Source organism: Aulostomus chinensis, chromosome 12 (genome assembly GCF_037954235.1).
Source record: "Aulostomus chinensis isolate RoL2024-O1b breed Wild chromosome 12, RoL_Achi_v1.0, whole genome shotgun sequence".
Classification (NCBI taxonomy): domain Eukaryota; kingdom Metazoa; phylum Chordata; class Actinopteri; order Syngnathiformes; family Aulostomidae; genus Aulostomus; species Aulostomus chinensis.
The window spans coordinates 3074852-3088226 of record NC_141331.1 but is presented as its reverse complement, the minus strand read 5'-3'; the positions used below and the strand labels follow the sequence as shown (position 1 = coordinate 3088226).

The window sequence follows — 13375 nt, the reverse complement described above, 5'->3', positions numbered from 1 at the left end:
AACGACATGTTAGCCGTCTGTACTTCCGTAAAGCGACGGCTCGGCTTACGTGGTTGACTCGATGGATTCCTCGCGGTATAACCGGCAAGTTCGCACCCGTCCCCGGTGTTTTCCCGTTTGCAAACTGAAGTACGTTTTCCTCCTCGACATTTGCCGTCGCGCGTGACGGGGTTGTGTCCTTAAGATAGCGCGTGACAGCTGGTGAGTGGTTCCAAGGCGGAGCTTCCTGGTGTCGGAAGGGAAAACTGACGGGTTGTGCTCCGGTGTTGATCAGACAATTGCGTCGTTGAGCTTTACATATATGTATATATATATTTTTAAAAAGTATAATGAAAATAATAAAAAAAAAAAAACCTCTTAAGTATAAAATTGACCAAAACTTATTTCCCGCCTGTCCGTCGGGAATAATAGTCCCTGGTAACCCGGACCAATAAACTTGGACCGCCCTTTTCCGTTGTGTTTTACATATATATATATATATATATATATATATATATATATATATATATATATATATATATATATATATTCCAGCGCGTATTAGAAATTCCTGGACAACCTGGCTCGATGACAGGGTACTCAACTGCACCTTCATGCTACATTTATTTATATATATATATATATATATATATATATATATATATATATATATATATATATTTGATGCTTTTTGTATTATTATTTTCTTTGTGTCTTTTTTTATTTGGTGTTTGCATTGCGGTGAGCTTTCCCAGCCATTTTACAACTCCTTTCTGTTCAGGGATTTGCTTGTTAAGTTACCTGAACAGGGCTCCATTTTATTAATCCAGATAAAGGTATGATGAGGGCTGGACAGGGATGGCTGGATGATGGAGATGTTTTTGACGTGGTGGATAGCAGAAATATTGATGGCTGTGTTTTGTCCTACTGGGAGGGTGATGTTAAGACTGGCTGAGCCTGGCCAGCAGCCACGGAGGCCACAAACAGAAGCATGAAGGTGCAGTTGAGTGCCCTGTCATCGAGCCAGGTTGTCCAGGAATTTCTAATACGCGCTGGGATAGACTCCAGCCTCAGCACCCTGAACGGTGGTTTAGAAAATGGCTGGATAATTGTCCTTGGAGTCTCTTTCTTTTCACAGTGTGGTTTACAGCCAGTGATCATCACGGGGAAAACTTGCCGCTGGAAGGGAAAATTCTCCACTTCAGAATCCACCTTTTTCAGCAAGTTGCCGAGCGGTGTCTGCTGACAAAAAGAACAGCCAGTAAAAAGTACCGCTGGTTTAGAATTATAACGTGTGTTTTGCTCACTTGCCAGCGGAGTAAGAGGAGTTGAATCGTGATGGGCTTTTCATTCCTCAACCTGACAGTTCGCCATTGATCATTCATCACGCTGGGTATGTGCCAGAGCCATCGATCGAGCATTGGGGAAATAAAATGAGATTCTCCAAATGAAAGTGCTCCTCTGTGAACAACACCTGATGAAATTTACTCTGCAAATGTTATTCTCTGCTTGTTGACAGAGGCTGCGGGAGAACGGCGTGGTGCACGTGCAGGCAGCGTGTTCTCTGTGGGCTATCATGCAGTCCTGCTTTGGCCATCCGTTCTCAGCTGAGTGGAGCTTTTCTCTCTGTCCGGCTGTGGGGATTTTGCCAGGTCTGCAGGAGAGCTTGCAGTGATATTGTGCTGAGTTAAGTGGCCCAGAATCTAATCACTCTAATGTCAACTCTAAATCACAGTCGAGTGCAATGCTTGGTCTGTCCTTCAAAAGGGAAGCTTTCCCTTCCATATTGTCATTATTCCAACTGGATATGAGCTATTGCACTTACTGGCTAGGGCAAGGCACCGGCTGCCTCCACTTTCATTGGCTGCCAGGACACCTCTCTGCCTCCTCCCATTGGCTGCCTGGAGGTGAGTGGGAGGGGAGCTCCCCCCATCCTCCCCCTGTGGCAGAGCGTGTAAATGTAAAGACTCTTTCTCTGCCTAATATCTGAGTGACTCGGGGTTTGGGTGTCTGCCTCCGAGCGTGTCTGAGTGTGTGTTGGAGGGTGAACGAGATAAAGAGAGAGAGAAAAGGGGAGAGAGAGGCAAGTAGCATTTCTTCTCCCCCCTGTCTCCCTGCTCCCTGTCACTCCATCCTTCCTCCCCTCTCCTGGACCACCCTCCAGCCCTGCTTCGAGCCGGACCAAGACCCCCCTACCACCCAGACCACCCCGGGACCCTTTGACTCTCCTCACTTCCATCCCACCAACCTTGGCGAAGGTAAGATCTCTGCTTGTTTCAGCCTCTGAAAAGTATTTCAATTCTCGCTTTCTCAACTCACAGTTGTTTTGATCTCTTGTTGTCTCTGATTTCCTGTGTGCATATTTCAAGTTCTCCCCGCAGCACTTGTGCTCTTCTCACTAAAGTGACACAGTTGCAGGAGATGATAGGTCACTCTGGTCCCCTCCCTCCTCAACTTATCCCTCCATCTCCACAACCCAATCTCCTCATCTCCTCTCCTATCTCATACCCTCGGGAGGTGCAAATTCAGTGGAAAAATGAAGCCTTTTGTTTTCAATTTGGCCTGTAGCACAATGTGACATCACAAATGCGTCTCTAATTGATTTTTTTTTTAATGTTATTGTTGTTGTCTATTTATAGGCGCTTATGCTTTGCTAGGCCACTTTCCCAAATACCAGGACAGATCACATAGACTGTCCACTGGCCCAAGAACACATGACATTGCACAAAGTGTAATGGCTTTACAAGGCATTGACTTGCTTGATTGAATCAAGCAATCTTTCCAGCAGGAGAAGTCCAGTATTAGCATGGGCCATAAAGCATTCTCTGGCAAAAGCAGAGGGGGAGGGGGGGGGGGGGTGGGGGGGCTTAGTTCTTCATCCGCACATCCTGTACTTTAGCAGGAAGGGGAAGTGGAGTGTGTGTCTATGAGTGTGTGTTTGTGAGTGAGACAGAGATGCTGCTAAAGTGCTTTAGACATCAATACTGCCAGCACAGAGTTTTTAAAGCCACTCTATCAAATCTGAAAATTGGACCTTACAATGATGTCAACAAACCAGGAAATGCTTCCTGCAGATGTTGTGCTTCTCTAATGGCTGTTTGAATATGTCTGAAGAATAAACAAAGAGTTTGTAAATCACACGTGACTAACAACAACGCCGACTGGGAACGGGTAGAAATGTTATGATGTATTGCGAAATGATAACGATACTTTTGCGCCAACTATTGACACAAACCTAACATTCTGCACTTTGTTGTGTATTTTTTTGCAACAAATTTTTTGATACTTGACTTAAATTCGGTGAATAAATACACAATTACTTTTTTTTTTAAAAAATCAGAAAGCAGCAGAATCCTCATAGAGGTGCTTGGAAGCTCAAGGTCATGGAGCTGTCGCTCATCATGACCCCCTAAAGGACACCGGAACGTTCTTTTGTTATATGATTAACTGTTACTTGAATGTAAATGCTCATTAAAGGTCTCGTTTTAGTTGTTGATAATAGGAAAGGAGGTTTTTTTTTTAAATGATAACTTGTGTAATATAGTAAATATAGTTTTACACAGAAAAGGGCTTTCTTTAACAAAAAGCGAGCATTTAAGAAAGCACTTAAAATCGTACGTACTTGGATTCAGCGCAAGTCCGATATTTAGCTTTGAAAGTGAATGCTATTTTACTTTTGGGGTTTTCATTTATTAAATTTTTTTGTGTGTTTTCACCTCAAAGTTGTCCATGGCACGATACATAAATGATAATCAAAACTGTCATTTTGACATGTGAAGCCGCATGTCTCGACAGTTTCCTTTTAAATAAGTACTTTTCTGTGTAATGTATTTTTTTCTTCAGTCCTGCATAGATGAACTGTCTTTGAATCCATCGTTTATCGCCGAATGGCTGTATCGTGATATTGTTCGTGTGGGGGTATTATTCTGTCATCAATGTAAATCCCACCTCGTAATTATCATATTAAACGCTGTCGTAATCCACTGTCAGATGCCCCTGCCTCATTTTCGCATCTCTAATATCGCCATCATGCAGTCACATCGGCTGTGACATTCAGTAGAAATTTCCGGCGTTCTTCGGCAGAGAGTTTAACCTTTCCTTCTGTGAGCATCATTTAATAATTTGGACAAAAACAGCATCTGTGCTGAAGCCTTGTGGGAATCTCCCCAATAGGACCGTCTCCAGGGAGAGCAGCTTTCACTGAAAGGCTCTTATTGTGATAGTTTGTGTTGAACAGCTAAATGGGGGAAAAAAACCTGAGATGCCCTTATTTTCTTAAATTTGACTTTGAGCTGCAGTATTTATACTATAAATAGTATTTCCGAAAAAACACTTGATGGAATCACCAACTTCCACCTAAATCTTTCATTTTATCCTCTGTAGCAGATAGAAACATGGAATAAAAGCCTGAGATCTTTAGCTTACATGTAAATTCACTTGTCTTTTCCCCAACTATTCATGATAGGTTTTTAAAAAGTCAGACCTTAAAGGGAGAACACGCCACACAGATGCTGCATCAGGTCACGCGTGTGGCCTGGAAGAACGACGCCGATGCTGACAGTTCTCTGATTCATTCATCCATGTTTGTCTGCTGCTGCTCCACAGATGCTTCGCTGGCTCTGGACTAAATACTGAAGCAGCTGCCACGCAGCATTAATTCACACTGTAATCTCCATGTATCATTCATCAAAAACATTTTGATTGAGGGCTTTTAAACATTCATAGAGTCCAGACTGGAGCAAAGTTATGTTAGTCATTAGGAAATTACACAGAAATGCAAATGAGGAAGAAAAACATATTGCATGTTTCGCTTTAGTGTTTTATATCAGCAGCACATTAAATTAATTCAATCATTCATGGCGTCTCTTCTTCAAACCTGAATATTCCTCTGTAGTTGACTAATTTCTTTGAATTGCAATAAATGCCGTAGTCTATCGTAAGTATTTACCCTCAGTGAAAGCATGGATGTCAGCTTGAGAGAGAGAGTACTTCTACTCCACAATGCACTCAGCTCTCAGCAGCTGCTCTCGTATGCACTGTTATTTAATGCACTTACTGCTCTTTGGGGGTAAGCTCTCATAAGAACGTGCACCTCAAATCTCCTGTAGAATGAGATATTTATGAGCCTCGCTGATGTTTTTGCACACGCCTGCTTGTGCACTGGTGTGCCTTTATAAGCCACCGCGCTGAGCTTCGGGTGAGCTGCTGGTTGTTAACACAGACAATGAGGGTGGCTCGCCACGACACGCCACTTTTAGACTCTCTCTTCACCCAGAGATGTTAGTTAAGGACGAGGTGAAGGTTTGAGGAGTGTTAAACAGAACAACATGAAGTACAAGGAGAAAGGCTTAAGATGGACAAAGGCATGTGACTCGCTGGTTTATTATGGGCTACTGATTTGTGCGAATCCTTCGTTCTTATTTTTAAAAATTGTCTTCATTGTGTCGAGTGACTGCACTATAAAAAGATGGATCACATGCATCCACTACTCGGTAAGCTCTGCTTCCTTCTATGTAAAGTCAATGCTCTGCAAGCAGCTGGCCCTTTGTGTCTGGCCCTTTCCGGAGCTCACGCTGGCCCGGCTCCGAGTGTGATGGGATGGAAGTTTCTGGGTAGCGACTGGCAGAGTGAGAGAGGCTGCTGACATGGACTGACTGCTGTCTTGGTAGCTGTCACGGGATGATGGAGGACAGGTGGACGGAGACACAAGGGTCTGTTGAGGGTTTACTGAGGCTGCTCAGCTGAGTGATGGCTTTATTGATATAAATAATGGAAAGCCAAAATGTGCTCTGGTTTTAAGGTTTTATACAAAGTAGAGACTAGACAGAATCCCTCTGCATCTGTAACGAGCTGTCGGTTAACTCCACTGCAGTCCTTTACTGGAGTAGCATTGCTGGTATCGGCTCGCCACTGGGCCGCCCCTTCGCTGTGCTGCTGTTTTCGGAGCCTGGTGAGACCCTCTGAACCTCACGGGCTCAGATATGGAGCTCTGCAGTTGCGTGTGGATCCCCTCCTATCTGAAATGACGACGAGAGGGTGGAGTATCTCCCTTGACACACAAGTTCCTTTAGCCAATAGGAAACATTTGATGCCATCACATAACAAATCCAGTTGTAAGAGCAGTAAAAACAGCTTTCCTGCAGAGAAACACTGTTGGTGCTGTTGCTGTTATTGAGTCTATAACTGCACATACACTTGTGTTGATGCTACTAACATTACTACTTGCTTCAAGGGAAGACATTTTCTACTACTCTTTTTCCATTGGCGGCGTTGGCTTCAAGAAACCAATCAAGAGCTACCTCATAGGCCCACACATCTGCTGAGGGCAGCAGTCCTGATTAATTTGATAACTTTCTCCAAGTGATTCTAGAGGTTCTGGATGTAGCTGCAGAGCTCAGCTTCTTAGCTTGGTAGATGCTAGTAGTCTGAACACAGTACTCAAAGTTGAGCTAACTAGCAAGTAGCAACTTACTCACTGAAAAGGAAATGGTTTAATGAAGATTTGGTCATGCCGTAAGACTACTTGTTTCTAAAGGTTGCACAGATATAAAATTAATATATCAACATTTTCACGAAAACTGTGCAAGGGCACTGTCCCCTGGTTAGTCCCGCCCACAGTTATTGGCTTATACAAAGTATGAAGGAGCCTCAGGCGTCTTTATTTTCTGAGTGTGATGTATCACGAGGGAATGTCTTGAAGTGTGGCACAAACGCCCATTGAGACTCAAAGATGAGCTGAAACCATTTTGCTGGTCAAAGGTCACTGTGACCTCAAGTCAGTATGACATCTCAGGTGCGCCTTAGGGACATCTTTAAAATTGTTATTATTGGGTTGCAGAGCAGCTATTTTGTATTGTGTTCTCATGGTTGACATCACACCTAGTTTGTGACTACAGGGTAGGATTCTGCAGCAAGGTCTAGTGTTTGTGGGACCGTCCACAATCCCAGCCTCCCTCCATGGATGGTTGCCGTGTGGTCTCCTGTGGTCCTGTGGTCATATTCACTAGATGTCGTCTAAATAGCTTCATATGTTGTTGTGACCCTTACGTCTAAAGCCCTATCTGGTTCTTTTTCCTTAGTGATGCTGGGAAGCTAAACAGCAGCAGCTGATCTAGCTGTGACATACTGAACTGTACACCCCCCCCCCCCCCACACACACACACACATACTTGATTAATAAGCAGTTCTCTGTCACTGAGCAGGGCTGTAAACTTAAAAAAACAATCTATCGTGTGTCATAATTCATAATAAAATGTGGGGGCCGGGGGAGTGAGGCGTCTGCCAGCGGCTGAAATTGAACATGGTACCTTTTAAAATTTGAAGCTATTGCAGAGAATTATGATCTGTGAAACCTGAGGGCCTTTTTTTGTCTGTGTGCAAAGCCAATAGCTGATGTAATTTAAGCCGGTGAAGGGTAGGGAGATCAATCAGGGAGGATGAAGAGTTGGGTGGGGAAAAGGCTGAGCGTTAAGAAATGGAAGGTGAAGTAGAGCTTTTGCATTCCCTGCTGCTTTCCTAGCATCCCTCTGGGTGGTGAAGTGTGGTCATAAATAGGCAGCCCCTTTGCCCCCTGTGTGAGTGCTATTTTTGTACCTGCTAATCCAGGGGGTGTGGTGAAGTGGCAAGAAAACATTATTGTTGGCTTCACTTTAAGAGCTATGCACGTACCTACCATCTGGCAGGATTAGCCTTTGTGGTATTCTTTTATTTGATTGGACCGTGGATTGTTCTTCTCATCTTGAGATGTACTTGTGTTGAGACATCTGAACTGTGTATTGCATCCATTTTCAAGCGTATCTCACTGCAGGTTTAAGGAACAGTTCATAAAAGCTCAAAATATTCAAAGGAGGTCGTGTTTTTGGTGGTGTTTTCTGCAGGATCAGGTCAAAACTATCACCAGTCATGTTGGAGTGTTGTTGACTGGGCCGAGGAAGCCCGCAGAGGTGTTTCCTGTTTTATTCTGAAAGTGTAGTCTGTGGTGTGTTGATGAGCTCTCGGTGTATTTGGTGCAAGCTCGTCTCTGCTGCCACCAGCTTCTAACAGAGCAGCTGAGAGTCGGTGTCTGTAATTCCTTTTAGGAGAACCCAAAATGGAATTTAGCTGTTGCTCCCTGCTAGTGTGCACTAATCAAAGAGTCCATCTGATGTCACATCCTGTAAAACACCTTTTTGTAGAGGAAATCGTGTGCAATTGTTTGTGTCTGTGACATAGAAAGTGATTAATTATCTAGAGGTTTACCCGTTTTTCCACACCATTCTTGAGTCCATGTTTCGAAAATCCGTCAGCAAGATTCATACATGCCAAAACAATGTGTGACTCCTCTCGGGAATATACAGGGTTGACCTTTTGATCCAACCTGCAGGGATGTTGTATGCTCATATAATTTAATAATTTATTTTCGATTAAGCACGTTTTCCTCTCAGTCTGAACTAAATGATTAATGGGAATATCGATTCAACAGTGGGGTTCCTCCCTTGTCGTCGTCATCATCATTACCCGACAGGAATAAGGAGGGAGCTGTCTCAGTATCGTCTGCTTACATTTTCTGTCAGTGTGCAAATAAACAACCAGGTAGCTGCTCCTTAAATATCCCTTTAGCTGAAATTGACTTGTCATCAGAAGTTGATATATTGTACTAAATATAGTCAGTGTTGTGTGTGTGTGTGTGTGTGTGTGTGTGTGTGGTGTCTGCATGCTGACATGGTGATAATGACTGTGCTAACATGCTAATTAGCTCTGCAGGCATTCAGGTGTATTTGCCATGTTTTCTACTTTAGCTAGTCTGCATGTCAGCGGCAGCACTTGGCCTCACAACAATACTCATGAATATATCACGCTGACGCTTGAATGACTGGGCTTGCGGATGATATTTGAGGGGAAGAGCCGAGAGCGTCTGCAGCCAATGTCAGTGACACATGCAGGGGGTTACCCACAGGGGAGTGATCCGGTGGACTACTACCAGGGTTACTCAGTCATTAAAGATTAAAGACAAATCTAAATTAAATATATCAAAAACAATGACAAGATCTGCAGCGTCAGACAGTTGAATAATCAGACCAGAAAGTGAATTTTCTCAGAAATACACAACATTGTTGCTATAAATTTGCCTTGTAAATAAAGATGTAATGAGGCATTTGCCTCTTTTTTTTATGTAACATAGCAGCGCCCTGTGTGGCTCCACATCGTGTGCCGTTTCTCAGAGTGGATTCTATCAAATTAGATCATCAGTTGCTGTGGTGAGCACACACAATTCCTGGTTTAAAAATGTAGCTTTTAATTTTGGTTTGAGTAGAAAGCTTCATGTTTATCATTTCTCACAGACAACATTATCTTTGAAATAAATAGCACATAAATAATGAACCACCATGTCATTTGGACATATTACACATTGTCAATAGGCTGTAGTCATTTCAAAAATGTTCTTACTCATGAGGAAATGATGTGAGTTGCCATAGATATCTGTGTGTAATTTGTTGACATATTTTAAGTGCAGTGACTGCTGTGTGAGGGGCGGGGCTGTGGGTTGTGGGGTCTATATTATGATGATGATTGTATGAACAGTACAGTATGATTACTGCAGTTTCTTGAAGTGTTGGAAAAGGATGTTTTGTAATGTGCCACTGTGGATTAAAAAAAAATCAACTTTTTAGGTTCAAGGCATAAAGCGATACCTGTTTGAAGTTAAAAAAAAAAAAATCACAAAATCCTCCTGGTTTCAGGTAAGCCATGAAGGAACATTTGAGAACACACTGATTTTTCCATCCTCCCCAGAGCCAGACAACAAGATGATGATGCCCCCCAGATAGACTGGCTTCTGCTCTGCACAATGAACGACATCAAAGAGTTCTCAAGTCTTTTCTCCAAACCTTTCTTTGGGACCACTGGGAAGATTATAAAATGATAAATGTTACAATGCTAAAATCAGAGACACAGTAGGAACTGCTTTCATGGGAAAACTGCACCTCAAAAACCCCACTGAGTTATGACTAATCATGGCCGACTTAGGAAGGGAGGATGAGGAGAATTATTGCTGGACAAACCAACATCCTGAACCCGATCCAGTTGATGACTTTTGTTGGAGATATGCTAACATTTACCATCCGCGATAGTTCATTATGCTAAGCTAACTAGCGTCAGTCTCAGCCGCTGAATACAGCACAGAGAAACATCTCTATCTTCTTGACTGGCTCTGTGGACGATGGACAATTAGCAAAATTCAAATAAAGCCAATCGTGGTCTTTTGAAAATGAATCAGGACATGGTTAATGAATTGTGTTATCAGTGTGACAATCAGAACGCTGGCGACTGACATTCTGTGAAAAACTGCTTTGATCCCCATGAGGAAGCTACGGGGGGTGTATTTGTGGGAAGAATCACTGGAAGTGATGAATCACCGCAAATAAAAGTAAGAATAAAACTCACTGTGTTCACTTTAAAGAGGAAAAAAACCCAGATGTGTTTGGCTTACAGTGAAAAATGACGTGTAGTGTTGTCAGGAGAAAGTGTAACAGATATTCCTAATCTCATCTCTTAGCCTGGGCTCTTGGCACTCGCCGCTGCCTCTCAGCGTTTTTACTTGATTAAAAAGCGCCCAGGAGTTTGTAAGCGCATGGTAGGTGCGAGCACACACCCTGACAGCTTAACATACTGATTATTCAAGCCTCTTAGGCTAAGCCACGGCACTCGAGTGATGAACGTCAACTCTCTCTCTCTCTCTCTCTCTCTCTCTCTCTCTCTCTCTCTCTCTCTCTCTCTCTCTCCTGCACACACATTCTCAATATCTCTTTTATTCTTCATTTGAAAGAGTGGAAAGCTAGTGACAGCTTGCAGAAGGCAAACCTGTTGTCTGGGAAGCAGAGGGATCAGTGACACAGTGATTCATACAGTGCCGTGGCTTTATTTAGACATAATCCACCCAGCGTCACTTTCAAGTTCTTTTATGGAGCTGGTGAACAGTAGCGTGGCTGGTATTGTCCTGCGCTGTGGACCACAGGGACGCTAATGCATTAGCCGTGGTTGTCTGATGCATTCATGAGTTCCTGGCGGGGTCAGACAAGGCATCACACACACATTGTTTTGTCCACACACCAAAGATGTTTCCTAACATGGCTTTTCTTAACACTAAATCACAGAAAAAAATGAGTTTGTGGCTTCAAAGTAAGTTTTGATACACTGGTCAAGTTACGCGGCAAAATAGGTTGACTCAACATGACTCGATGGACTAATGATCAGTCTGCAGCTTCCTCAGTCGTCTCAGGCTTCAAATATCGCTGGTGGCATTTAAGTAACGTGCTAGAATAAAACTGTTGAGTGTGTACACACACGGCTAGGAAGCTAATGGTGACTGGATAACTTTTCAGTGAGCAGATGATTTGTCTCTGCTCTGAAGTGTCACTGGGCTCTTCCCACTCCCGTCCTGACTCATAGTATTCAGACAAATATTGTAAATATATTTGCATATTCATTTTGAATAAACAGTTTAAGACAAACCCTGCATGTCTCTCAACAAACAAGTAAAGTAAATCATACTGAACATTTGTAGGATGATTCTGTTATTCTGGTTTCCAAAAATTAAATTTTCCTGCAAAAAAGAAAAGAGAAAAAACATGCAGCTGGTTCCTGTGACTCACACGAGGGAGTTGGCTCGTAGCGTTGACTCGTTTGAGACGGCTCACGTTTTCATTAGGTTGTAGAATACTAAACCATTTGATTATGTACTGACAACACACTCTGATCAGTAAACTATTCACGGTTACTTTGCGGTCTTTCCAAATGATTAGCACTTTAACAAATTGATAAACATCCATGAACAAGTATGGGTCACATATTTTAAACTAACTAGTTTGTTAATTGTCTATAAAATATTTGCATTAAGTGATGATTATGTCAGCATGTCAGTGTTTGCCACTGTTGATAATTGTGTCATAAACAAATTTAACCATCCGGCCTGTTGATAGTAAAATAAACCTCTATCAAAACTGAATGAAACATAGCTGATGAATGGTAAATTAGTTGTTATAAAGTGTCACCAGGAGCGATCCCTGCTTAAAATCCCTATGGGCACACTAGTTATGGACTGTTTTAATAGCCACTTTAGCCTTTTGTGCACTGACTGTAAAAAAATAAGAATAAAAATGTCCACTTTAAAGGCCATAAAGAGTGAATGTGAAATGTCAGCAGCTGTCAGCACCAAAGTGCTACACACACAAAACCAGAACTGCATATCTTCTGCTCTATAAATCTGGGATGAGATTTGGTAGTTAAATCCTCAGTCAAACTGTCAGCATGCACTGAACATTGTCATTATTATTATTATTATTATTATTATTATTATGCAATATTAAACTCCTCATTTCTGTGTTCAGAGTCTGAGAATATTCCTGTTTCAATGTTCTATCATCGGAACCGGTGTGAGAACATGTTGTCTCTCTTGTGTATCAAAGGTTGCGCTGCAGTGCAAGCTGTTCCTCTCTGGGTTTGGAAGTCCTCTCAGCACGGTGGTGAGTCGGTGGCTTCTACCACCGAGTCCCACCTGACCAACAGATTGACCCCAGCAAGGGGTGGGGGGGCGGGGGGCGGGGGGCTGAGGCTGGAGCTGGAGCTGGAGCTGACACAGACGAGGCTCACCTGGTGATTCCGCATATTATATAGACACTTTCTTTTTAGAATACTGGAAAGACTGATTATATGTGGTGGCAGGTTTAACTGTTACTCACAGTAAGTCTGGCAGTGTTCATAAATTTAGAGGGAACCGTATCAGTGCGGGTGTGAGGGACTTTCTGTGAATGTATAGACCAGCACTGTCCTCAGGGTGTCCAACAATGAGCCCAAACCATTAATTAGTAGGTCCACACTCCTGGTAACTACATGACATTAACAGCGGTAGTGGTAGACGACACACAGAAAAGAAGGCTTTTAAAGGGGGGGTTGCACTCTGGACACAATCCTGAATATTAAACATGCAGCAATGAAGTCATGTCAACATGAAAGGTACTGGAGGAGTGTTAGGAGAGGAGTTACTGATGTATGCATATATCGACATTTTCTGCGTGTCAGTTATTGTCATACTTGTTGTCACGTGTGGTCTGGAGTTTTGCTTGATAGCCCGTGTGAGAGAGTGTTTTTTTTGTTTTTGTTTTTTATGGACTCAGATGCCCAGAAGTGTAAACTTGTTTCTGTGGGAGTTCGATCGTGTCTAATGTGATGGTTAAAAACAACTAGTTCTAGAACATGAAAGGTAGAAGAATTACTAGATGACTAAATATAGTCCCTGAGATGATATTTCCTGTTACAGTGATGAATGGAGCACATGCTCCACCTAATAGAGGGGAGGTCATTCATTTAGGTCGTCCACTTCCGGGACCAGGATGTTCAGCCTTGGTGGAGGGTTGGAAGG

At 42.8% G+C, this 13375-nt stretch overlaps 1 protein-coding gene across 10 annotated transcripts in view; it reads left to right on the top strand.

Moving 5' to 3' along the window:
• pcbp3 (poly(rC) binding protein 3) overlaps positions 1–13375 on the top strand; it is a 60488-nt gene continuing 47113 nt past the window's right edge. For 6 of the 10 annotated variants that reach the window (XR_015118668.1, XM_086219669.1, XM_086219667.1 and 3 more), the window contains exon 1: positions 1893–2237. The gene's annotated coding sequence lies outside the window, so the exon portion shown is untranslated. Of the gene's footprint in view, positions 202–1293; positions 1373–1498; positions 1666–1892; positions 2238–13375 lie in introns of those variants that run through there. The other 4 variants (XM_086219661.1, XM_086219662.1, XM_086219663.1 and 1 more) reach the window with 4 other exon arrangements.